General features: G+C 38.5%; 1 pseudogene; it reads right to left on the reverse strand.

Moving 5' to 3' along the window:
- Positions 1-2,954: 2,954 nt before the first annotated feature.
- On the reverse strand, positions 2,955-24,941 carry LOC149164618 (putative receptor-like serine/threonine-protein kinase At5g57670 pseudogene; annotated as a pseudogene).
- Between the last annotated feature and the right edge of the window lie 2,575 nt (positions 24,942-27,516).

The following is a 27,516-nucleotide window of genomic DNA, read 5'->3' on the forward strand; positions in this document are numbered from 1 at the left end:
CAAACCTCTATGTCAAAGCTATCTAAGGTATGCCCCTGATTATGGTTTTATATGTTGATGATTTATTCTTAACAAGTGGATCACCTCTCATTCTCAAATGTAAGAGGGATCTGAAATTTGAATTTAAGATGAAATATCTTGGCTTGATGTGCTATTTCTTGTGCTTGGAGGTGTGGCAAAGACCTAATGATATTTTCCTCTCACAAGGGAAATATATTGTGAAACTATTGGAGAGATTAGGTATGGTGGAATGTAAGTATATGACCACACCAATGGAGATGAATTTCAAGAATATATGTGGAGAAGTTGCAAGACCTAACTTGGAAAATCCTTCTGAGTATCAATAGTAAATCAAGGCATTGATGTTCCTTGAACACACGACTGGACATATGTTTTGTAGTTAATACTCTTAGTAAATTTATGACCAAGCCTCTACATGAAAATTGGGTTTTTTCTAAGCATGTGCTAAGATATTTACATGGGACAATTAATCTTGGTCTTAGATATATTGTCGGATATGTGAGACTTATGGTTACATTGATGCTGATTGGGCTAGAAATATGACATGAAGAGCACATCAAGGTGTTGTTTTAGCCTTGGATCTTCCATGATATATTGGATGATCAGAAAGAAAAAGTTTATTCCCTTAGTACTGTTGAGTATGAGTATATTGTTGTTAGCATGGTGAGTTATGAATTTGTATGGTTGAGGAATCTCTTTGGAGAACTATTTGAGTAGGTACTAGATATGAGAGTTATTTATTGTGACAAGAAGAGTGGGATACGACCAACAAAGAATCCATCTTTCAACAAAAAGTCGAAGCATATTGAGATTAGGTACCACTATATTAGGGACATGGTGTAGAGAAGAGCCATAAGACTCCATCACATTTCAATTGACGAGAAAATAGAAAATATTCTTACCGAGGCTTTATCAAAAGCGAAGTTCTTGGTCTTCAGATAAGAACTTGGACTGATGAATGTGAACCTCCCGGGTAAGGGTCTGGGCTAATTGAGGACACTAAGCTATGCTCTCCCCCCTTGTTTAGGCTCTCATGGAGAGGAATTGGGTCATGGAGCTCATGAGGTTGAGGGAACTCTAGACAATAGGATAGTGTGTGATCCTTACCCCTTTTGGTAAGTAGTATCTTGCTTATTATCATTGTAGGGTGTGCGTGTGATCCTGATCACTTATGAAAAGTGGGTATCTCCCCCTACCATCTTGACATTGTATACCTAATATGAATCCTACCGACAAGATAGGCTTGTTGGGATCACCACCCATCTAGCCAATGGGTGAGGATACTTGAGATAGGGTGTGATCCTTACCATTTATGTGTAACACCCCCTCCCAGGTCTACCCAAGGTAACCATGCCAACCAAGGTAAACATGAGGAGAGATGCTACTATGATCAAATTCGACCTCCTATGTCAACTTGAGGAAGTGGAATCGACAGAAAATTACATACAGTCAACCAACATCATCAACGGAGACCTCAAGAGACAAGTCAACCACTCAGATAGCCTGTCCCTAGGTCCCACTTTTATTCTACAGCTCTTAGGCCATATTTGTGTTGGGAGGTATAAATGCTAGATTTCCACCCACATTTAAATAGTCAATCCAAGGTCGTAAGACTTAGAGACGTAGCACAATATATGCTAGAATACGACCTCAGGGATCAAAATCCTAAAAACAATTTGAAAATGAAATCATTCAAGAAAAGGCATTCCAAAGTAAACACACTGCAACAAATAAAGAATGCAAAGCTTCTTAAAAAAACTACAGCTATGCTGCAAATATGAAAGCATGAAACAAATTCAATTTCAAACTATTTTAAAATCTATACTTAAAATACTTCTTTTGAATGATGTTGGAAAGAAATCATGTGTGCATGATAGTATCAACCCAGAATTTAAAATCATCGAATGAGGATATCTTCAAGAGTGTTGTTGGACACTTTAATTATTTTAAAAATGTACTCAAACTAATCTTGATATTTGAATAAATGTTGTTTTATTAAAACACCAAGATAAATTCCATGTAATGATTTAAGTTTCTTATAAGTGCCAAACAATATGAAAGGAGAATCAAATGAAATCCATATTACTCTTATACTATTTTTGTCCTTGTCTTCAGTCCCTACAGACTAAAAATATGTTCTGTTATATAATAAGGAGAACAGGGTAATTAGTGAAAATCAGAAAGAAGCACTTGTTAAGTTTACTTTATTTTTAATCTAATTACTCGAACAAAAATAAATCCTAAAATGACATTGGCATTAAATTTATCAAACATGTGCAATTAAGAAATCATGAAATGGCAAACCAGAGTTTAAATCACACTACACAATTCAGGAAATAAAAATAAAACGAATTCAAATGAATTACACAAGCATGTAATTAAATGAAACTAACAAGAAATAAATGCAGTGAAAGAAATAAATCCTAAGAAATTTAGCAAACGAACTGGCTGATGGGCTCGAACAACCAACTCGGTCTCACTGTAAAAATCAAATCAACAACCCATCTCAGAAATTCGAATTAGCCTGGAAAATATAAATTAATTGGTAAATCTGAAACCAAATTACATGAATGCTAAATAATTAAATGATGGGCTCCATTGGTCTCCTCCAAGGATCATTCCACTGGGCTCAGATTCCTCACATGGCGCAATTGAAATACAGACTCTGCAAATAATACAATGTACAAGTTTGATTTCCTGTGTGATCCTAGCCTCAGCCTACTTCTATGTGATCCCGTCCTTTTTATGCATGCACAACAAACTCTATTATATAGCAGCAATGTTGCTCTAATTAAATGGATCGATGGTTACATAGAAAATAGATTTAGGATTTTTTGTTAATATAAATTAATTAAAATCAGAAAAAGAAGTTTTTCTTCCAATTTCGAGTTTGAGTTGTTGTAATCTCGGATTCTGGAAGTAACTTGACTTCATCACATTGTTGGCAAAGGAAATGCACAGCTGGCGAGCTCCAGTCCGTCGTCATCATATTTGTTTATCAAGGATGTTGGCATTTTCCAATAATCCACTAGCTCATTACTTTGACCTTTTATCATTAATTGTAACACCTCATTCATTGATGGCTGCCATATAACTAAATGTCTTACGCAGAGTGAAGCAATTAACACCATTCTCTTCATCTGATGAGTGTCATATTGACCTTGAAGCTGTGGATCTATTAGTTCATGAATATTTCCAGAATCCATTAAGGGTTTAGCCCAAGACAATATTTTCTGCTCGGAAGCATCCACTGATCTACAATCTGAGATAATCTCAAGCAACAACACCCCAAATGAAAAGACATCAGTTTCCTCATAGACAATCCCATGCCGGAAATACTCGACTGCCAAGTACCCAAAGCACATAGATATGTAGCAATGCTATTCTAAGCCCCAAATACAAATCAGAATTAAATGTCAGAACTAAAGAGAAAACTCCAATGATACAAAACTAATTGAATCCACGAGTCCCTAAATATGAAAAAACATCTTAACAAAGCTATTCAAAAGCATCATCATCGTTATCTGGAAGAGGTTGAGTCGTAGCTGCTACATGTTCTACTTCATATCGTTGTTGGGTTCTCTTGCCTAGCAGTGTCCCAACAATAAAAGTGAGTTTTCCCACAGTTTGTAAAAAATAAGAGGATGGACTTCAAGACTAATGGTAGGCTTGTATTTCTTCTCAAACTACCCGATAAGATGAAGCTTCACCATTTTTGAAGCCATTTTGAAAATCCAAAATATGAAATATGTAGTTCAAAATCCATGCCTAGTCAAGGCATTTGAAGACTTTATATCTCTATGGATGATGCGGCATTGGCAGCATTTGTGTAGATAATGTAATCTCCGTGTTGTTCTAATTGCTAACTTGTACCTAATTGACCATTCCAGCACCCTAGTCTTGGTACCATGGAGTGAAGCCAAACTACCATGTACATTGAAATGGAATATGAGATGAAGACCGTTCTCTATGCAGCATCAGAACATTCAATGCACAACAAAATACCTAGATTTTGTACTTAACTTGTGTTGTAATATTCCCATGACCATAACTTCCTCATAATGTTGAATTTTTCCAAACTGTTTTTGGGTTATCTGAATGAGGGTTCTCTAAACAAAATCCACATGTCGTAATTTCAATATTCTTCACCATTTTGTCACAAAATTCATATTTTCACCTACAATGATCTCATTAAGTACTCAAATGCATTTTAAGAAGCATTTTTGCACTGCTCGTGCTAGACTTATTCATCTGCCACCAAGAATACAAATTATTAATGAAATTTATGCACAAAACATCCTTCAAGAAGAATTTATTAGTTTAATAGATATTGTTTCTAATGCCTCTAACTATCAGCTTAATAAGATAATAATGATTAAAAACACTAGTAACAAGCATAAAATTATTTGATAAAAATTGTAAAAATCTAGAAAAAAAAAGGTAGCTCAACAAGTTGCACTCATGTTATGGACAAGGGAGCGACCAAAAACCCAAAGTTGCTCTCATAGGCCTACCTGCCAGTGGTTGTGGACCAAAATTGCTAGTTTTATGCCAACGACCCTGAGATTTAAGCCACTTTTCTAGCCCATAATTGTGGCCTCTGCCCAGAACTTGTTGTAACTTCTAGAATTCGTTAAAAACATGATAACAATGCTAATCAATCAAAAATCACCCTTGGGACTAGGCCTGAGCATCCCCAACCAGGACGGACATTCTATCAAACACTTGGCATCAATGCAACCTATAGGTCAAGGATACAAGACAAAGCATAAACGACTGAAACAACTTATGAAACATACCCAGAAGGATCACCTCCTTCTCCATTGAACTACTACATCATCAATTAGGTCTTGCATCTATCCATTTAACAATTACAAGTAAATATATGAAATAACCATGACATAAACCATTTATTCAACCATGCTTATAACCAACATAAAACCATATAAATATTAGAGTTATGAAAACCATTAAATCCACATATAAATCAGTGAAAAACTAAGAGAACTTAGCTTTTATTAATCATAGGCAAATCCGACCAGGTTCAGGACTAACACGTACCACCCAACCATAGACATGGCTGAACCAAATCTCTCTTTCATCCAATCACCCTTGTGCCATATTCCAAGCATGAATGTGGGATCTCATGGAACAACCAAGGGAATCCAGAGGTTAAACCACCTCCACCCTCATCAAACTGTGATCATACCAAAACTGATGCTCCAATCACAATTGACCCGAACTTGGAATGCCATCCAGAATCCATCACTATCCTTGAGGAATTTTCCATCTCCTTGCCTCTCGGGCTTTACCGCAATCCAAACCCATATCACTAGGCCTTAAACCAAGACTTCCCTCTCAGTGTTTACCGTGTATCCCACCAAAACTGGTCAAGGGATTCCTAGGCCTTTGGGAATGAAACTTGAGACCACCTTTGCTCCAGATTCTCAAATCCATCTGGCAATTCCAAAACTCAAAAAATGAAATAACATCCCAACATACCATGGCATCTGGAAAAATGCTAGGCTTGCATGAAATCTACTATCATAACCCGACAAAACCATGCCACCGACAACCACAAAACCATACACCAACAAGAAAATCCATGCATGTCCAGACCAACTAGGAAATCACACATGTGAAAGGTTACCTACAAGTATTAATGTTGAAGTTGCTTGAGTCCTACTTTCCTTTCCTTGATCCTTGCTTGATTTTCCTTTCCTTTCATTGCTTTCAATTTCCTTTGCTCCAAACTAGAGCACTCCAATAAAACTTTAAGTGACCAAGGGTGAGAGAGAGAGAGAGAGAATAATGAGAGAGCTCCAAACTTGAACTAACAAAATGTTACCAACTGATCCTCATAAGCCTTTTTATGAATGAGGCCTCTATTTTCTTCATTTTACATTATTTTAGTTCAATTTCCTCCTCACATGCAACCTGTGACCTTTCACCTTACTTTTCTCATAATTTCCTTTATTTTCATAAATAAATGTGCCAAAAATCCTTTTTGCTTTTTAATGCCTTTTCCAATTTCCTTAGCCCAAACACACATCCAGTGATGCCCACTAGTATATCTTTTCCCAACATTAAGCTTGGAATAAGTGTCCCTTAACCGTGGTCTTATTTTTCCTTTATTAAGTTTTATTACATGAACTTTTCACCAGGGTTGTTACAGAACCCTCCCCCTTGGGGAACACCATCCTCGGTGTTAAACCACACCAAGACATCAGCAAGACCATTGAAAAGAAAATAATAATGCCTATGGAGCTTTATAAATTAGCTTGTTGCAATATTTACAATGAAGAACCTGCCTGTTACAGGGAAAAGTGTCTATATAGAACTGCTTTATCCCACTAAGGTGTGACAGCTCCCTTAGAAACAAACAGAGAAAAGCTACTTATGTTTTTCCTTTATGAATTATAGATAGAGAGAAATAGAAAGACCAACCTCTGTCTTGCGCTAATCCCTTGATTCGATCCCTCTTTTCTTTGATAGTCCTCAGCTACCTACTCCCTTGCACGCCCAGCTTCACAAAGTACTTGTAAGATCACAGAAGCATAGCACTATACAAAGATATGGATCTATAATCATAAACAATCTAGGATCAGATGTAAATTGACCATACAAATGTAACAAGCATCGATGATACAAAAGCATGGAGGAAAAATCAAATAGCTTTTATTGATAAACAAGAAAAGAGCCAGGAGGAGTTACAACCAGTTGTTCCGACCCAGCATCAACCTCCCAGCAAAGAAGCCCCTCTTCACCTCAAAGCTTAGATCACCCAACAATCTGATGTTTGTCTCTAGAAACCAACAACAATTCCTTACAATATGCAAAATTCCAGCCTCCGGATCTCTGGGATGAGGGATCCATATATAGATATCTGTAAGGGGGATGAGTCAGCTTGTGATTTGATTAGTGTCTTCTCTCTGATAGTTCTTGCTTCCACTTGGAGACTGAGGGCCTCTTACTCATCCTTGGTCGAATTCAGTGCGGCAAGTGTCACAGGAGAAGATTCTGGAAGCTTCCATTGCCTCTCCACCTCGCGGAATGACACTGCCATTTGTCATTTCTCGCCCATCACACCCCACAGAAGGGACTTTTGAAATGCAAACGCACCCTCACAGTGTATTTAGGTGAGATGCAATGCACTTAGCTAGTGGAGCAACTGCAATGATCATGTTTTGACCAATTCTGAGTAGTTTCTAATGGAGAACTTCTAGGAGAAGCTGTAATCTGTTGACCTTGTTCCTTTAGGGGTTAGAACAACACTTTTAGGGACTTAGGAGCCCTTGGTTTATGGACATTTCATGCTTGGGGTTGTAGGGCACAAAAATGTCTATAACAGTTGCCCCCTAAAGTATGAGGCCGTTAACCTTTTGGTGTCGGGTGAAATGCTTTATTATGAGGATCCGAAGTTCTTTCAATGCTGGGAGGAGACCTGTAATAAGATACAATAAAATACATTATCTTCATACTATTTTCATGATCTAGCCGAGGTGGGCATTCCCATGCTCATCTTTATAAATTAATTTTTATGTACATAGGACAGACAATCGTCTGAGTGTAGACTGATGATTCTGATAGAGCCATCATCCTTTTGAGTGGATGATTATCTGTGCAGCAATGATGTACATTTAATGTCTTTATTTCCCCTGAATATATATCGCAGCCTGGATGGATGAAACTAGATCCGGGGTCTTCAATCTCGTTCGATCTTCACTCAAAGTACAAGTCAATCCATGTGAGAAATGTTCTGAAGTCGAACATGGAAAGACATCGCTTGATTACCAGTCAATGATGTAAACAGTTAACAAGCGCGAGAGGAATCACCGATAATGATAATGATCCTCAAGGTACTGCAGTACAATTCACGTGGTGTGAATAAAGGACTTGGCGTCGAACACCACGCAAAATCTTTCGGTCGAAGGTCATCGATGTAAACCTGTCGCCGGAAGTGAGAAACCTGCCATTGAGGCATGCAAGCTTCAAAGTACTGAATGGGGTGTTCCTAGATCAACTTCTTGGATAATGAGCTGGTGTCGACAAGAAGTGATCCGTCACAGGAGGGCCTTAATGAATCCCACATCAATGACATGGAACGGAGTAAATGATTTTAATGGAGGTGAAAACGATATGGTGATATAAGGTTCAGGGTGGCGGTCATGAAAGAACGGAGTATAATGCATGGTAGTGGGTGAGACATAGGTGAATTCTCTGAATGACTTCTCTTGAACATATCGGCGACACTGATGTGATGGATTGGTAGCATTAACCCCAAATGTGGATGGTATGGCGTGACCATGGTGATGTGACCGGTGAATGAAACAACCCAACCCGACTCGGACACGGAGCGGAAGTGTCATGTTCAAGAGTGACTTGCTACCAACAAAGTTTCTTTGAGTTTTCTTCCCAATTTTTCCCCAGTCATTGCTGACCAGTACCTCTTTATTTTTGTCAAGCTTGAGGAGGATAACATATGCTTGTTCTATAATTTTCCCTTCGGGCAAACCCATCGCTATGTTTTAACGAGCCTAGCGATAGTGAAACTCGTTCTCGTCTATAGACAAGTTTGTCGCTATTAATTTTTTTAACGAGTTTAACGACAAAGATAACTCGGTCCTTTTCAATTTTAGAGAGTCTAAAAAGGAACGTAAAGGTAACTCCAAAATTCCTTTTTCGTCATCTAATCCCTTAAGTCCGAAAAAGTATAAAACAATACAGAAGGGATGGATTTTCGATACTTTAACGAGCTGAACAAAACAAGCGCTCAATCTTTTTGTGTAATAATCCCTTAGGTCCAAAAAGATTAAAATCTAGAGGAGGGATAGCACTTCCTGTCCCTTTAACGAGCTGGAGAGGTCAATGGCTCGACATTCTTTTCATATTTTACGAGTCAGTTGAAAAGAGATTAAAGGAGACTCGTCTTTTGAGGAACGAGTGATAAAACGGGTAGTAGCTGATTCCAGGTAAGGTTTGGAATTTTCCAATCATGGCAGTGTCACAAGGATGGCTAGTGAAATCACTCTTCGCAGCTGTTCCTCAAAATGGGTAAACAATCAAATGGAGGTGAATGATCGGCCAATGGAAAAAGTGGAGGTGACAGTGCAAACACGACCAAGGCTTTAATGGCTGAAGTACTACATTCATGATGGTTATTTACCGGGGAATAGTTCATTTTTTAACGAGCTTAAACGCGGGTGGAAACATTTGCTCATGTCTTATGTTTATTTTTTAACGAGCTTGAACTATGTGCTAAAACTGCTCGATTAATCCAGTCGTGTGATAAGAATGTCTCATATAAAATGGCAACTTTTAGAGTTTTACCCCACATCCTTTCTTTATGCAAGTTAGGAAACGACCAATCCTACGAGTTTGAAGGGTTAGAGGTCCTATAAATTTAAAAAATAAATAGTCGCTCTTCACTTGCATGCCAAAAGGCTTGCATGCCCCCAGGTATAAAACAGAGTTTCGAGGTTACCCCTTCTTTAGTCCGTTAAAGCATTTGTTTTACCGAGAGAGGCCTACCTCTTACAGGTTACCAAAGATAGTTCTATTTACGGAGTAAACAAAACACCTCTTTGGCGATGTCTACCAAGATAAACAAAGGTGAGTGGCGATGCCCGCCAACTCACATAACTTTGACAAGAGAATCTTGTTCCAGTCCAACTCCCTCTTCCAATCACGGACGGGAGTACAGAGGTCATATTCTCTCGCGGAAACCTACTCTATACCCGAAGTTTTCCTGCCGAAGCAGGCCAGGGTGCATGCCCCCTAGGTTTCAGTCATGTCCCCCTGAATCACTCGCGCTCATCGGGTGGACGGACCGGGGGTTGAGACATTTCTTGCGTGAAAAGACCATTCAGGGATGGTATATGACTATTTGCTATGCGTGATCCGGGAAATGAAAGCTGGTCTACGAGCTTGACTACTCTTCCTTCGTGCGGAAAACACATCACTCTAAAGAGTGATGAGATAATGGCTCTCATGCAATAAATATAGTCTCTTCCAAGGAGTAGATTGTAATCCAGGGGTCCTTGAACTACCATAACGTTCATGTGAACGGTTTTCCCTCTCAATGTTATGGGCACATTGGGAAGGATCCCTAACGGTCGACTGGTTCCTTTATCAAAACCTGTTAGATTTATCATCTCAAGCAAAAGCGATGGCGAACCAAGCGCTTTCCAAGCAGTCGAGGAAAGGATACTCACAGAAGCCCCCTCATCTATGATGGTACCAGCCATAACCATTCTATATATTTGAACGATAATCCGGAATGGTATACTAGCTGGTAAACGGGGTCTGCCTAGTTGATTCCAGTCGAAGGAGACAACTAGGTTGCTTGGAGGTGGGACCGAATAGACGGCCGGGTACGACTCTGACGAACTTCCTTCCTGCGGTAAAGGAACGGGTAAATTTCCCCCATGTTCGTTGGAGTCTGTGCTTATGAAAAGAATTTGGACGGTGTCATCCTTGTTCTCTTCAGTGACTGTATCATCTGAAGATGGAACCTCTGAAGGCAAGACCGGGTCAACTGCCGCCTCGACCTTTTGACTTTCTTTTGGTATGGATTCAGATGGTTTATCTTCAATGATAGATGCTTCGGCCGACCACCTGAGCGGGCCAGCCGGATTTTCAACTAATGACTGACTCGGCAAGAGTTTTTTATATCCAGGAGGAAGTTGTAATGGTGAAACCGGACGATCGTCCAAAACTCTTTTAGCTTTGTCTAAGAAGGGACAACGGTGGATGGCATGATCGCCTTCGCACAGTTTACAAGGAAATATATATTTTCCTTTTTGTCCTGGGCCTTCACTTTCACTAGTTGACGGTGTGTTTTCAACATGATCATCAGAGGTTGACGACACCAGGTTGTGCAAACGAGGAGACCAGTCCCTTAAGATCCGATGGATGCAAGGACAATCTCTGTGATAGTGGTCTCCTTTGCAAATGACACATGGCGATTTAGGCCTGGTCGGTGCAGTGTGTGGATTTTCGCTAGACGACACTCGTTTGCCCCCATTCGCTTTTGGCTCCTTCTTCTTCTTTTCTTTCTTCTTCTTTTCCTTCTTCTCCTTAGGTACTTGAGTTTTGGCTTTACCAGCCCCATCAAGCGAAGAGGAAGGAGGAGAGGAAGAATTGGAGGAAGTAGAAGGTTGGTGGGTAACTCTGGACTCATCTAATTGCTGACTCGATTGTTCAGGAATTGTCAGTCCTGGAAGCGACAATGTGGCCATATGGGGTGCACCAACATCTCCCCAAGAGGAAAATGGACTAGGATTTCCTCCAAGGGGAATTCCTTGGTTGGTGGATTCCATTTTCTTAACCCAAGATCAACGTAGGAAATGGGTAATGAATATTCCGTTTAAAATAAATTTTAGACGCTTTGACACAACTTGTTTTTTCAGTTTTTAAGAGTCGAGAAAAAACAAAAGATGACTCTAGTCGCCTTCGATTTTTAATGAGCTTGAAGTGACAAGTGCTCAGATGGACCTTTTCCGTTAAGGAGTCTGAAAAGGAACGAAAGGGACTGCTCTGGAAATCTAGGTAGAGGGAGTACCAAACCAATCGCAAAACTGTAGAATACTTTTTACGGTACGACAGTCAATCTTCCCGAATGCTGTGTTCAGTGCATTGCGATCGATAGGGCGGCAGACACGGCTTCCTATGGATAAAGGATTTAAGCCTATAGGGGTCTCCCAAAATATACTCGACGGTACGTGGGAGCGCAAGTCTGTACTGGCACTTATCGTTTCAAAGTGGAGGAATCACCCAACATCAGTGAGAACAACAGTTACCAGGCTTTACGACGTCGGAATACGTCTCTAGCCTAGACTTCTAAATGTTGTGCGTTAAGTTCCAAAGCGTTGTTAGACTCATTGAATTTATTTTAAGTTGATCTTGTTTATGAAGTTTGTCTTTCGGGTTCACCACGAGATGTAGATGTAATTCCTAAAATGCAGTCTAAGATGATAAACAAACTTTTTATCTCTTTTATGCAATGAAAATCCTAGCTACTAGGGAAAATAAAGACATAATCTTTTCACAAAGAGCAAAGAGCACACTCTAAATGCACTTTTCCTAAATCAAGCCAATCAGACTGTCTATATGCAAATGCACATGCATGTATTTGTTTTTCGACTTCCTTAGTATATGGATGCTAAAAAGAAAGCTGATGCACAAATCTGAATTTCTTTTCAAGCGAAAAATATAAACAAGCTTCTTTTCGAAATAAAAAATGGAGACGATTACGACACCTTACGATTTTGAAATGAATACTCGTTCCTGACACTAGAAAATTACAAATTTAGACCAAAAGCAATAGTAATAGGATAATCGACCATCAACAACAATCAAACTCTTTCCTACGATTGAAATCGACACTTGCGACAGTTTCAAATCAAAGGGCGACAGTACGATTATGATACTTTTGCAAAGGAGAATTGTAAACGACTCAACAAACACACAAAAACATCTATAGTTCTTTGGTACAAAGGAGGTGGAATAACAACAAGGAAAAGGGATTTCAAACAGACATGTACTGATCACAGGCAGCAAAATTCAGGAATAGAAATGGAAAGAATGATCCACAAAAACCACAACTGCACAGAGCTAGTCTTATCAGCGCACCTGTAACACAGAGAATCTGAAATGCAACGCAGGTTGTCCACTCGGGAAGTGCGCTGAAATTCAGAATCTCTGAACAGTACCTGCGCTGGGCCAGAAACGAGACTCTGTTCGGTCTCTGGGTCACAGTTTGCAGTTCAGTTCTTGGTTTTTGGCCGAGTAAAAAGCAATCAGTAATGCAACAATCAGGGGTAGATCTAAGGAGGATCTAAGAGCTATCACAAGGGAAATCAGATAGTTTTTGAATCAGTTGTTTAAATCATAAATAGATCCAGTAGATGGATTGAAGTAGCAGTTGTCTACTTTGCATTTGTTATGGCAAATGCAGTTCGAATGCTACTTGTAAGTTTATGAAATAGACAACAAAGAATGATAAACAAACAAACTAATTATCTCCCCAGTGGAGTTGCCATTTTGTTACAGGGAAAAGTGTCTATATAGAACTGCTCTATCCCACTAAAGTGTGACAGCTGCCTTAGAAACAAACAGAGAAAAGCTACTTATGTTTTTCCTTTATGAATTATAGATAGAGAGGAACAGAAAGACCAACCTCTGTCTTGCGCTAATCCCTTGATTCGATCCCTCTCTTCTTTGATAGTCCTCAGCTACCTGCTCCCTTGCACGCCCAGCTTCACAAAGTACCTGTAAGATCACAGAAGCATAGCACTATACAAATACATGGATCTATAATTATAAACAATCTAGGATCAGATGTAAATTGACCATACAAATGTAACAAGCATCAATGATACAAAAGCATGGAGGAAAACTCAAATAGCTTTTATTGATAAACAAGAAAAGAGCCAGGAGGAGTTACAACCAGTTGTTCCGACCCAACATCAACCTCCCAGCAAAGAAGCCCCTCTTCACCTCAAAGCTTAGATCACCCAACAATCTGATGTTTGTCTCTAGAAACCAACAACAATTCCTTACAATATGAAAAATTCCAGCCTCCGGATCTCTGGGATGAGGGATCCATATATAAATATCTGTAAGGGGGATGAGTCAGCTTGTGATTTGATTAGTGTATTCTCTCTGATAGTTCTTGCTTCCACTTGGAGACTGAGGGCCTCTTACTCATCCTTGGTCGAATTCAGTGAGGCAAGTGTCACAGGAGAAGATTCTGGAAGCTTCCATTGCCTCTCCACCTCGCGGAATGACACTGCCATTTGTCATTTCTCGCCCATCGCACCCCACAGAAGGGACTTTTGAAATGCAACGCACCCTCACAGTGTATTTAGGTGAGATGCAACGCACTTAGCCAGTGGAGCAGCTGCAATGATCCTGTTTTGACCAATTCTGAGTAGTTTCTGATGGAGAACTTCTGGGAGAAGCTGTAATCTGTTGACCTTGTTCCTTTAGGGGTTATAACAACACTTTTAGGGACTTAGGAGCCCTTGTTTTATGGAAATTTCATGCTTGGGGTTGTAGGGCACAAAAATGTCTATAACACTGCCCAAAAGAAAAACATCATGACAAGATAATAATCATACCACTTATTCGATATTTATAAATTAATACATGGCAGTATTTACATCCATATACATATACATATACAAATATAAAAAACGTCAGCAAAACATATGCCAAACATAAACCAACATCAAACCAAAACTATTTTTCCTCAACCGACAAACAATGAAGTATATAGGGCCTGCATCTGATCCACCATCTCCCATGTAGCTTCTTCAGGCCCAAAGTGCTTCTACTACACTTTAACTTGCTCTATGGCTCTGTTCCTCAGCATAAGATGGTTCCTCTGCAATATGCACTGAGGCTCCAGCCAGAAATCTCCTTCTTGCCCCACTTGCAATACAAACCAATCAATAACATGATCAAAATCCTTTATGTACTTCTTAAGCAATGAAATATGGAAACCATCATGGACTGTCACTGTTGGAGGTAGTGCAAGTTGATATGTCACTGACCCAATCATCTCAAGGATCTTGGAAGGCCCACAATACCGTGGTGCCAACTTGGCACATGAGCCAACCCTCAAAGAGATTTTCTTGGGCTTGATGTGCAAATACACATGCTCCCCAACCTGAAACTCTTTGAACACCCTGTGCTGATATACATAACTCTTTTGTCTATCATGTGCTGCCTTTAGATTATTCTTTATAACATGCATTTCCTGCTCCATGTCTGGTCCAATAAGTACTCTTTTCACTGGATCACTCCAACTAATGGGAGTGTTACAACTCTGTCCATATAATGCCTCGAAAAGGCTCATCCTCAAGGACTCATGATAACCATTATTGTATGCGAACTCAACAAATGAAAGATACTCCTCGCATTTCCTCTATTGGTGCATCATGTACATCCCCAACATATCTTCCAAGATCCTGTTGACCCTCTTTGTCAAACCATCTGTATGTGGATGATAAGTTGTACTGAAGGCCAATTCTGTACCCAGACCTGCAAATAGGTCCTTCCAATACTTGGAAGTGAATTTTGCATTCATGTCTGACACAATCTTCTTTGGAACATCATGCAATCATACTATCTCTCTGATGAACACCTGTGCTACCTCACTGACTGTATATGTAGTCTTCACTAGAATGAAGTGAGCTACCTGTTGGGCCTCCAAAATGTCTTCAAAGTGACATCCACTTTCACCTTTATTGCCATCATTTCACTCACATGTCGCAACTCCATAACCATATAACCTTTCATTAGCCACCATTTTCATAAATATATGGTTTAGGATCCTTATTTACCAAAGTTATTTATTTTATGTGTTTAAAGTGAATTTATGATTAAAAACTACGAAATTAACATGGTTTCATGTATCTATATATGTGGCTTGAGTTCATGACATGTATAGGTCATTTTGAAGCTTCCAAAGCACCCTTATGTGGCCTCCAATGCTCAAATTCGAATTCCCTTCAAAGGAGATTTGGATAAAGGTCAAAGAAGGATATGTGTCCTATTTGGATTGTAACTCTATGAGGTGTCTCATCATTTCTTATTTGGATTAGAACTCTATGAGACACTTAGGGGATATGTGTCTCATTATGAGCTTTGGTTGTAACTATATGAGATTTTAGTGGATCTTCATTAAATAGGGTAGCTTCTTATGTTTTTGTATAAATAGGAGAACCTTCTCCTTTGAAAGGCATGTGTAAAGTTGGAGAAATGCTCATGTTTTTAATAGAGAATTTGGAGCTTATACTTGGAGATTTGAAGACTTAGTTTTTCTTGCATATGGAGCTTATTCACTTGCCATTCTCATACACCACTGGAATGGCCATCTAATGATTGTGAGATTTAATTTCTTTTATAGATTAAAGTTCATTTGATTTCTTAGTATTAGTTTTAGAATGACTGTGTAATATTTACTTTTCTAAAAACATTTCAATAGGGAAGATTTATGTATTTTCTAATTGGATTAAGTTTGAGGCAAGGGCTCATAGTTATTTAGTTTCCTTTCATGTTCTGTTATTTACTTTCTTAGATCAAACCATCAATTCATTGTATAATTGAATAAAGGATTAGGCCAAGAAGGTGACTTCAAATTGGGTGATTGAATTTTCAACCTAGGCAATCTTTGAGCTTTACTTTTTCATGCTTTTATATTTGCTTTTAAGATCCTCATTTAATTGCATTAACTGATATTCCTAAAGATCATTCTAAGAAATTGATTTAATCATATTTCAAGGTTGAATGGTTGGATATTTGTTACATGCAATTGCTGAATTATTTTCTGCACACTTTACTTGCTTTTCTAGGACATTAGAAGTTAAAGTATAAATAGTTTCTTACACATCATCTCAAGAAGGTAACACTTCATAATTGAATGCTGGAGTAACTAAGCATACATTAGTTGTTTTTTATTTCACAGGTTAGTTGAATATCATTTTCGTTATTTGATTTCATAGATTAGATGAATTGGTTTTGGTTATTTTGTAGTTAGATTGATCTAAACTGAAAGACAATTTCGAGCACATACAGTGCACGCATGCTTCACAAGTTTACGAAACCCCCGGATTGACAAATTAAATGACAAGCAATCACTTTGCCCCAAAATTTTGGCGTCGTTGCCAAGGAAGTGTGCATAGGAACTAGCTTTCAATTTAGAGTGTAATTTATTTGTTTTTGTTTTTACTAACCATTTATGGACAAAGGGTCTAGAATGCAGCCCAAAGACTACATTGAGGAAAGGTATCAAAAAGCAGTTACGACACAATATTCATCCATTCTTCAAGAGATCCTTGTGGTAAATCGAAAGGTCAAGTCGATTTCGCATATCCTTACAAATAATCAGTATATTTTTCAAGTTGGGATATGAGCATTTCAAAAATTCTAATACGTAAATGGTTTGATTGGAAGCATGAATATACTTAAAAAATAAAAATAAAAAATAGTTTTTAGATATATAGGAAAAATAAAAATAATTTTTTATAGTTTTTAGGATAAATTTGATGTTTTATGGTGCAGTAAGAACCACCCATCTACTAACCCTCTGTAGGAAAAAATTTCAATAAAACAAATGGTTGAGAACAAGGAGCACAAGTGAAGATCACGAACGATAATTTAAGGTATGAGATCAAGCCTTTTCATTTTATTTTTGCAAAATTTACAGAAGAATCGATTGATAAAATCTTGACTATGCTAACAAAAAAATCTCAAGTATGCTCTCCTCCTGCACTTCATGTGACCTGGAGGATTAGAAAAAGAAATTGTTTTGTTAGTATATCATAAAAATTATTTAGCTACAGAATGCAATTCTGCAGTTAATTTCTATTTTCATCATTTCATTCGATTTAGTTTTACAATAAACTTAATCTTAATAATAATAATAATAATAATAATAATAATTATTATTATTATTATTGTTTTGTTTAATGAAATATATATGTATATTTTTAAATTTCTGAAAGTATAACATATATAATTTTATTAACAAATCAATTAAAAAATACATAAAACACAAAACACAAAACACAAACTAAACAAAAAAAACCAAACACAAATATTAAAAAAACAAAATTTTGAAAAATAAAAAATAAAAAATTTAATGCATAAAAGCCATAATCCCACCCATTGCATGATATAATCAAAGCGAGCACAACACAAATTCGAATGAGGTCGTTGAGGGTTTAGTTAGGGAAATGGCTAATTGGGGTATGATTTAGGAATTTTTGGTATGGGGTTAGGGTTTGGGAGTTTGTATTTGGGTTTTTTGGAAAGGGAGCTTGGGATATGGGATTAGTGAATTTAGGGGTATGTGAATTTAGGGAATACGGGAGGTGAGGGAATCACTTGGCAGCCAAACAATTGATACAAAACCCCAGGCAACAATTTCCTTTGAAAACTTTGAAGAGATAGGGTTTGAACTTCTTATCCAACCACCATAAGGAAAACACCATCAAACAAGCACCAAATTTGGATGAAAAACAATAATAGAAGCTCAACCTACTTGTCAAGTGAAGACCCACGCGTTTAGAGTGATTTGGAGCAAGCTTTGGCAGTTTTCGAGCTTGTCAGTTGTATGCACCGTGCAACAAACCCAATGTGCTGTGCCCAGTGAGTGCGCCGCGCTCGTGCAAAATTGAACTGGAGTTTGAGGCCTAGTGCGCCTCACCAGTTATATGCGCCGCGCCACCTTCCCAATGCGTCGCGCCTTTGTCTTTTGGCCGATTTCACCAATTTTGCCTTGCTCACCCCCAAAATGACTTTGCTTTGCTTCCAAGAGTGCAAATAAGCTTTAAACATTTGGAGTCATGACTTATATATGGAGATTTTAAATTTTTGGCTCATAAAACCCATTTTTGCAATGTTTTGAAAATGACTTTGTTTTTTACTCTGTTTTGGACTTTTTTCACTTTATTAAAACTTGTGATGGACTGAATGAACTGTGCTTTGTTTGTTTTACAAGTAGTTGGAGCTACCGGGGCTAGGGAAAGAGACCAGGGTTACAGATGGAGTGATTTACATATGAAGAAAATCAAATTACATAAATTTATACCATAAAAGCAAAAATACTATGTTTTTCCTCAAAACTGAGTTTTGAGGAAAGACACATGTCTGAGCACTTGATATGAAATTTATTGATGCTGGAACCTCCTCATGGTCTGCTTGTAATTATTGGACAATTTGAAACATTTTTTGACGAAACCCTAATGAAACCCTAGACCTAAATGACAATGAAACCCTAAAGCAAAACCTTTGCAATCTTTAAGACAAAAGATGATTGTATATACTTTGAAATGAACTAGCAGGTATATAACATGAGGGAAACTGTAGGAAAGCCACTACCGTCAGATGATCCATGTGCCTAATGGAATGCAGCTGACTGAGCGGGACACCTAATATGCAATGCAACAAGAGGATTTGATCTCTGACGGAGGGATGAAGATACCGACACTAACATTGGCTCCAATGGGGATGGTAGCTCCTTGGAGGTGCCAAGAACTACAGATATCTGGGAAAGCAGGCAGTTCCTTCGTCCATTGGGCTATGGAGTCAATAACTTCGACAAAACAAAACTGAACTCTTGACTTAAAGACTCAATTTCAGGACTGAACGTGACTCAAATTGACTCATTTTCAAGACTGAAATTGACCGAAAATCCTGACTCTAACAAACCAAACCAAAACTGAAATCAAACCTCGGCTTTATAGCCTTCACCTCAGGCCCCAAACTGAAGAATGAAAACAATACACACTTACAGTGGAATTTAAACAAACCGGTATATACAATGATGAATAGGACAACAGAAAACAGTTCACACATAATATCGTTTGAGGAGCCGACCATTGACCGGCCCACCAGGATAGTCTTCACCATTCATCTTGTGTGGTCTAAAATGCGGATGCAAATTAGAGTTTAATTTAATGTCAACCCGGGAAGGTAAAATTAGAAGTGCTTATCTAAAATATATAGATCTAGAAAGATTCCTAATTTGTCCAAGATCTTAAAGTCCCCTTACAAGAACATATTCATTAAGATCTCTTTCAATAACTAATCAAACTTAGATCTAACAATTGTTTGAGATCTATGATTCTCTTACAAGAACATATTCTACAAGATCTCTTCCAACATTAGAACATCTAATAAGAAATTAAAAGCTGAAATGAAATAAACCTAGATCTAATAATTGTATGAGATCTTACGGTTCTCTTACAAGAACACCTTCAAATAAGACTCTTCCAATATTATAACATTTAACAAAACTTGAAAGCTGAAATCAAACAAAAACATAAAGTAAATTATAAACAAATAAGCATGCAAGTGAGGCCATGGGGGCCCTCCATAACTCCACCAACACACCACTTCAATGGAGACTCAGATGTAGAAGCAAAATTGAAGTATGATCCTTTATTTCAAAATCTTCATTACAAACCAACTCTAAGATTACAACTCTAAGCTTCTAAGATTACATACTCCAAAATTCGAAGATTACAAAAACTTCCAGATTACAAATGGATGAGATTGTTCTCCTATTTATACAATGGGATGAGTAACAAACTCATAATGATCATCCACTAATCTCTCTTTAGTTCCATAAATCTCGCAACCATTTTTAACTACTTTCCCATTATTCCAAAATATGATCCCACAAATCTCTCAAACATTTTTAACTACTTTCCCATTATTACAAAATATGATCCCACAAATCTTTCAATAAATCTCTCACATAGCTTGGATAAGATATGCCAACCAAATCCTCCATGATATTCTCCTTAGGAATTGGATAAGATATGCCAACCAAATCCTCCATGATCTTCTCCTTAGAATTGGATAAGATATGCCAACCAAATCCTCCATGATTTTCTCCTTAGGAATAGGATAAGATATGCCAACCAAATTCTCCATGATTTTCTCCTTAGGAATAGGCTTGCATAATTATCTCCTTAATATGGTGGAGGACATATTAATTCTTCACATATTTCCTACACATCACAAAACTCACATATTCTCGAGATATATATAAAAATATGTATATTTTCTAATATTTAATCATAACTTCACTTGTAATACAAAAATGAATAAAATGGAAAATAAGAAAGTGAAACCCAAATGTATGTATGAAAATGATATGATAAAAGGTTAATGGGATGATGAAATGTAAGGAATAGTGAAGAAAAAGGTGCATGAAAATATGACATTTATGAGTCCCAACACATCTCTTGCAACAGGAAAGCATTCTGGCCCCAATGTGCAGCAATCTTGTACGGTCCTTTCCAAAGATTTTCAAATTTGCCATGTTTACCTTTCTCTTTGTTCCTTGCATCCCATTTCAGCACTATGTCTCTGATTTCAAACCTGTCCGCCTTTTTTTCAGTCATATATCATCTTAATTCTTTCCTGCAGCTTGGAAGTGTTCTGAAATACATCCTCTCTAGTTTGCTACAAATGTATCATTTGATTGATCCTTCGCTGCAAACTATCATCTTCGCTGCCAGCTTCCTGCAATAGTTTAACCACTGGGACTGCCAAAGAGGTAGGGAAGATTGTATCCACACTGTACACAAGCTCAAAAGGAGGCATGCCGATAGATTTCTTTTGACTTACCCTGTCTGCCCAAAGTGCATTGACCAGCTTTTTATGCCAACTCTTCTTGTTAGTTTCTAGCAGCTTTTTGATGATGTTGACAAGAGATTTGTTTGAGGATTCCACCAATCCATTGCCTTGTGGGTAACAGGCAGTCAAATGCCCCAAAGTGATTTGATACTTATGACAAAAGTCAATCATTCTTTTTGATTTAAAGGCTTCTACATTGTCAGTGATCAACTTATTTGGACATCCAAAATGAGACAAAATGTTGTTTTCAAGAAATGAGATAATTACTGAATTGGTGGCCTGCCTTGTAGGAATTGCCTCAATCCATTTGGTGAAGTAATCCGTCGCTGTGAGGATCCACTTATGCTATGTTGAAGAAGAAGGATGAATCTCACCAATAAAATCAAAACCCCACTGCTGAAATGGAGCACTCACTTCAATAGGCTTGAGTGGTAAAGGCTGCAACTTCCTCTTACCTTGAAAAATTTGACATTCGTGACAGCTGGCCACTATTTTGTACACATCAGCAAATAGAATTGGCCAATAATACCCCGCTCTCAAGATTTTATTGGCTGTTGTTTTCCAGAAAAGATGGCCTCTGTAATCTCCCTTGTGAAAATCTTCCATAACTTGTTTTGCCTCTTCTTCTACTAAACAATTCAGCAAGACACCACCGGGATCTTTCCAATAAAGTGCACCATTCATGATACAAAATTTTGCATCTTTCAATTTCACTATCCTACTTTTGTTCTTAGCATTCCAGGTGGTGATGACAAATTTTGGAGTACATAAACAATGTCTGAATACCAAGGAGAAAGAAGGAAAATTTATGATACCTGAGTGGGCAGATTTTCTTCATCTTCCTCGGACATAAAAGCAATTAGATTAATGTCCAAGGCGTGCAGACTTGATTCAGCCATTATTTTATCCAGCCCCTATCCTTTCATGAGCTTTGTCGGTTTGATTTCCACGTCATATTCCAACAAGGCAGCAATCCATTTGCCTCTCCTTCCCTCCGGTTCTGTTTGCACTAGGACATCCTTAACAGCAGCATTAGGGGCATAAGCAAGGATGTGAGAATTCAAAATATAAACCCAAAAATCTTTCAATGCTTTTACCAATGCAAGGGCCTGTTTTTCAATAATATTATACTTCAATGCCACATCCCTTATGGTTCTACTGAAGAATGCAATTGGTTTCTCGAGCTGGTCTCTCTTCTGCATCAAAACCGCTGCCATAATATGATCCGAGGCAAATGAAAACAAAATAAAATCCTGAGTATAGTCCAGGCTGATCAAAACTGGAGCTGAAGAAAGAGATAATTTCACCAAATTAAAAGACTTAACTGCTTCCTCAGTCCACCTTACTACACTATCTTTTTTAAGCATGTTTGTGATTTCTCTTAAGTGTTCTACAAGATTGGGCACAAAGCGACGTAAGAAATTTATCTTACCGTTGAAGGATTGGATTTCTTGCTTACTTCGTGGGAAATCAATCTTTTGAATAGCCTCCACCCGAGCAGAATCGATGCGGATGCCCTCCTTTGAGATAATATGCCTGAGAAGCTTACCTTCATCCATGGAAAACAAACTTTTCTTTGGATTGAGCGAGATGCCATACTTCCTACACCGCTGAAAAACAATCTTCAAATGATAGAGGTGATATTCATCTGTATTGGAGAAAACTGTTATGTCATCAAGATAAACAACTAGAAAGACATATTTTTCATTAGAAAATGCTATATCCATCGCCCGCTGAAAGGTTGCACTAACATTTTTCAATCCAAACGACATCTTTACATAATGAAAAGTTCCCCACAGAGTGGTGAATGCTGTTTTGTCACGATCATCCTCATGGACCAGAATTTGGTTATAACCTGAATAACCATCGAGTAGTGACATCCGTGATGCTCAAACTACTCTCTGAAGTATGTGATCCATCTTAGGCAATGGATAGTTGTCTTTCAAGGAAACTTTGTTCAGATTTCTAAAATCAATGCATAACCGGATCTCACTTGTTTTCTTACGGACGGGAACCAAGTTTGAAATCCAATCTGAAAATCTTATGGGGACTATGATACCAACTTTATACAACCTATTCACTTCCTTCTCGATTGAGGGCAACAACTTCTGATTTATTCTTCTTAGCTTCTGACGAAAAGGCTTTTGATTTGGCTTGATCGGGATGACATGCTGAATTATGCTTGTGCCACATGCCTTCATATCTAAATAATCCCAAGCAAATACATCAGTAAAAGAGGATAACAAACTGATATACTTTGCTTTTACTTGTTGGGGAAATGCCTTTGATAATTTCACCATCTTGGGATTTTTAGCTGATCTAATGTTCACATCCTCAACTCCTTTTTCGGTTGGCAGCAAGCTCGGTTTTCCAACCACATCATCCTGATTGAAGAGCTCCTCTAAAGGTATTAGACCTTTAGGTATGATGTTGTATTTGAGCTGCAAAACTTCCATCTGGTTGACTTCCATATCCGCATCACGATCATCATACTCCACATCAATAGAAGTGTCCTTGAATTTACCTTTATTTTGCAGAAATTCATCGATCTCATCATCATCTTGGAACACTTGCCAATACCTTTGATTGTCGGGGACAGCTGGGCGATGCTTCACATGGCTCTAAAACTTGTTGTTTGAATTCATCAGAATTTTCAAATTACTTGCTGTTGTTGCAAGTGAATTTGCAATGACATTCTGAGCACGGGGCACACAGGTTATAGTATAATCAGAAAATACTTTCAAGATATCTAACACCGCATTGCGGTAGGCCCGCATTCGAGGATGCTTAGCTTGGTATTTGCCTTTCACCTGCTTGATAACTAACTCGGAGTCGCCATACACTGAAATCCTTTTAGCATTCAATTTTCTAAGAACTTTCAAACCAGCAACTAAATCTTCATATTCAGCCTCATTGTTTGAACAGTCAAAAACAGGGCTGCGTATCCAAATACCAATTCTAGCACCTTCCCTTCCTACCGTGCCATCAAAGTCCATGCTCCATAGGACTGTTTCATCCTCTTCCAAATGCTGAAATTCTTTTTCTTTTCCTTGTTGTCCATCAATATGTTGCTATTGTCGGACTGCTGATTGCTCAGTGGTACCATCAAGTCTTTGCCGTTCTTGTTTTAAGACTTCTCTGAAATTTTCAGTGATCTCAGGAATGTCTTATACTTCCACTATTTGGCTATTTACATCATTAAAACTATATGAATACAAAACAAATGATTCTAGATTAGTATGTACATAGTTGATTGGATGATTTACCGGTTTCTCCTTGCTAGTGATCATGTACTTCATTTTCTATTCCCGGTATAGTTTCCTCATCTGACCGAACACAGGAATGGTAGCATAGGAGAAATCAAGTTGCATTGTCCCTTTAATCTTTGCTCCCCAAGATCTGGAAAGAAGCATGTCAAATCTAGGAGGTATATCCGCCACCACCACGTCCATCAAAACATTTTTAGCCAGAATCTGATCCAAACTGACCACCAAATCCTTGATAAGACCAATGCACCTTACTCTACCGGAATCGAAGGAGTAAAGGTCATGATATTTTCTAGTGATATCCAATCCGAATTTCTCCATGATGGCCTTAGGCATGAGATTATGAGAGGTTCCGGAATCAAACATAGCATTATGTAGCACAAAGTCATGCACCCTGAGACTGATATAGAAAGGAGTGACATCACTATCTTGGGACTGACCTTCCAATGCTGGCCCAAATATCAGCTCGGGACTATCATCCTCCACATTTACCATGTCCGATGATGGATATAAACTCAAAATTTTAGACACCTGACCTTTATATTGTTGTTCTTCATCAACTCAGTCAAAGGAATGGATATTTTCAACTTAGCAATTTCATTTTCTAAGTTAAAAACTGAAACTTTTTCTACCTCTTTCGCTAGAACATCCTTCTTTTCTGTTTTCTCCTTTGACACTGTTGGACACCTAATCCTAAGTGGGTTAGTGTGGAAGTCGAATGGACAAAAGCAGTCCAAGAGACCTTGGGATCTGAAACCCAAGAGTCATATGTTGTACTATAAATGTATATCTCATGGTAATAAAAATTGTATTGCATGATTTATCTTTCATATCTTTTGTGCTGTCCATGTGTGTTTAACATGGTATCAGAGCAGGCGAATTCTGGCCCTGCTCATATTTGAGCCACTTGTTTTGTGGTCTCTATGTATATGTCATTTGTGCAGACCTTCCAGTTCTGCCCATTACCTATAAATCTCCATTAATTCATTGTTTGCCAGAAATCTGCTGACTCTGGCTATTTTAAGCCTCTCTGTCTAACCGTTGAAATCATACCTGCACTCTCTCTCTTCTGCGTTACTTGCGCCCTCTGTCCTTTGAATTATGCCTGCGCTCTTTACTGTTTATAAACGTTCTGTAAAAGAAGCGCTGTCCTGACAATTTAAATTTCTGTTGTGCTGTCATCCTGACATTGAAACGCCTGAGCGCTGTCATAACCTGAGCGCAGGTCCCAGATGGGATTCCTTGTAACTCCTCTGCCTGAAACGTCTGCCTGGCTATAACGCCTTTGTCTGCATAAACGTTAGTCTCTCATATAGCGCTGCCACTACTGAAGACTGCTCCCTCTATCCTGAGCGCCTCTGACATTATCTACGCATCAGTTTTCCTTGAGCGTTCTCCTTCTGTCCCGAGCGTTCTCCTTCTGTCCCGCTTTTGTGTGCCACACGCATTTAGCATTTGCTATTTTATTAAGAGACAAGTTCCCGTGGGTGAGTGATATCGTGGTGTATGTTTCATCGGTGTCTCCTGTGTAGCTAAAAGCCATAAATGCCTTCAACTGCACTTTTCTATGTGTTAATGAAGATGGCAAGCGGACAGTGGAGAAGCCCACCTTGTTTTCATGCCTCGCTGCCCAACTCCTGTCCTTGACAATGCGTTGTTAGCAAACTGGACGAGTAGCAATTTGAACAAGATTATCATATTGTCCCATAGTTTTATGCACTCGACGAGTTTTTCACTTTAACGCTGGAACGTTAGAGAGAAGTTTTGCCGAACGCACAGAATGTCATGTAATGTAACCGGATTGTGTCGACTGCGCCTATTTGTGTTGGTCGCAAATCAGTGCATATCGAACAGGTTCGTCCTTTGTTTCCTTTCCTTCAAATTACTCTGCCAAAGAAAATAATTTTGAGCGTGGCTAGCAACTTGAGGAGGAGTTGGGGAAGTGATTGGCAAAGATCCCATTGGATTACGCACTGGAGTCGAACATTTGCTGGACGTTGAGCCTCTCATTCCAGAACGTCAGAACGTCTTTGCGGTAGGAGGAAATTGATAGCCTCAAGACCATTGCAGAGGCCATTATTCCTTTCGCCAAACTTCACTGAATCTTGTCTGTATGCTCTGTGAAGACCGTTTGGTATTCTATGTTTCGCAGTTAGGAGGATCTGGAGTATGGTGGTTATATTCTGCGGTAAAATGGAAGATGGAGCACATGCAAGCCGTGCTGTCACCTGCGTATATCTATAAATGTCAATCAACCAGCGTAGAATGTAGTCGGGTGTAGCTGCCAGTTCATGAGAGCTGCGCATTGTTCGTGACAACGCCAGCCATAACAGTCGCGACATCAGATAAGAGTGGAAGTTTTACTGCGGATGGCGTAAGGGAATAGAGACATTGTCTGCGTATCGTATGTTTAAATCCATTTGAAGATGCGTTGTTTACGTGCTTGCTGAATGTTTGCCTGCGCGTGTAAAAAGGGCCATGGGTTTAGCGTTATGTGGAGTTGGAATGTGTAGCCTCTGCGTTCAATCGAGTGTTGAAACCATTCAAAGCTGAACGACGTACACCTGTGGTTAATTGCTCTAATCATACATCGTGGATGAGCCAATTAAAATGTCAATTGCGTAAGTGGTGGCGGAAAAAATCCTAACTTGCTGGAAAAAGAAGAGCGAGAAGTTGACCCAAATATAGAAGAGCTTGCTGGAAGATTAGCGAGACTGTCATTAAAGCCTGCTTCCCCACCATCACTACTGTTGCGAAGAATTTCCGATGGTACGCCAATAATCCTCTGTTTTGTTTTGGTTGACTATACTTGTCCAAGTGCTACAACTTCAATGCGCTGAATTTGCTTAAATATTGTGGATGTAATCTAATTCTCATCCAATATCTTGGGTAAAGACCAAACCAGTGGGGGTGCTCTACAAAGAGCGAGTAAAGAAACTGAAATGGGAGATGAATCCTATCACTAATTGTTCTATATCAAATTTGTTGCATGACATAAAATATGCATCAGATGGTGAAGTTAACAACATGAATTGTGCATTATGTAAGTGAGCTGAACTCATTCTTCACT

Source organism: Pinus tabuliformis, chromosome 5_1 (assembly GCF_031772625.1).
Source record: "Pinus tabuliformis cultivar Carrire ecotype Pingquan chromosome 5_1, CPIR1, whole genome shotgun sequence".
NCBI classification, from domain to species: domain Eukaryota; kingdom Viridiplantae; phylum Streptophyta; class Pinopsida; order Pinales; family Pinaceae; genus Pinus; species Pinus tabuliformis.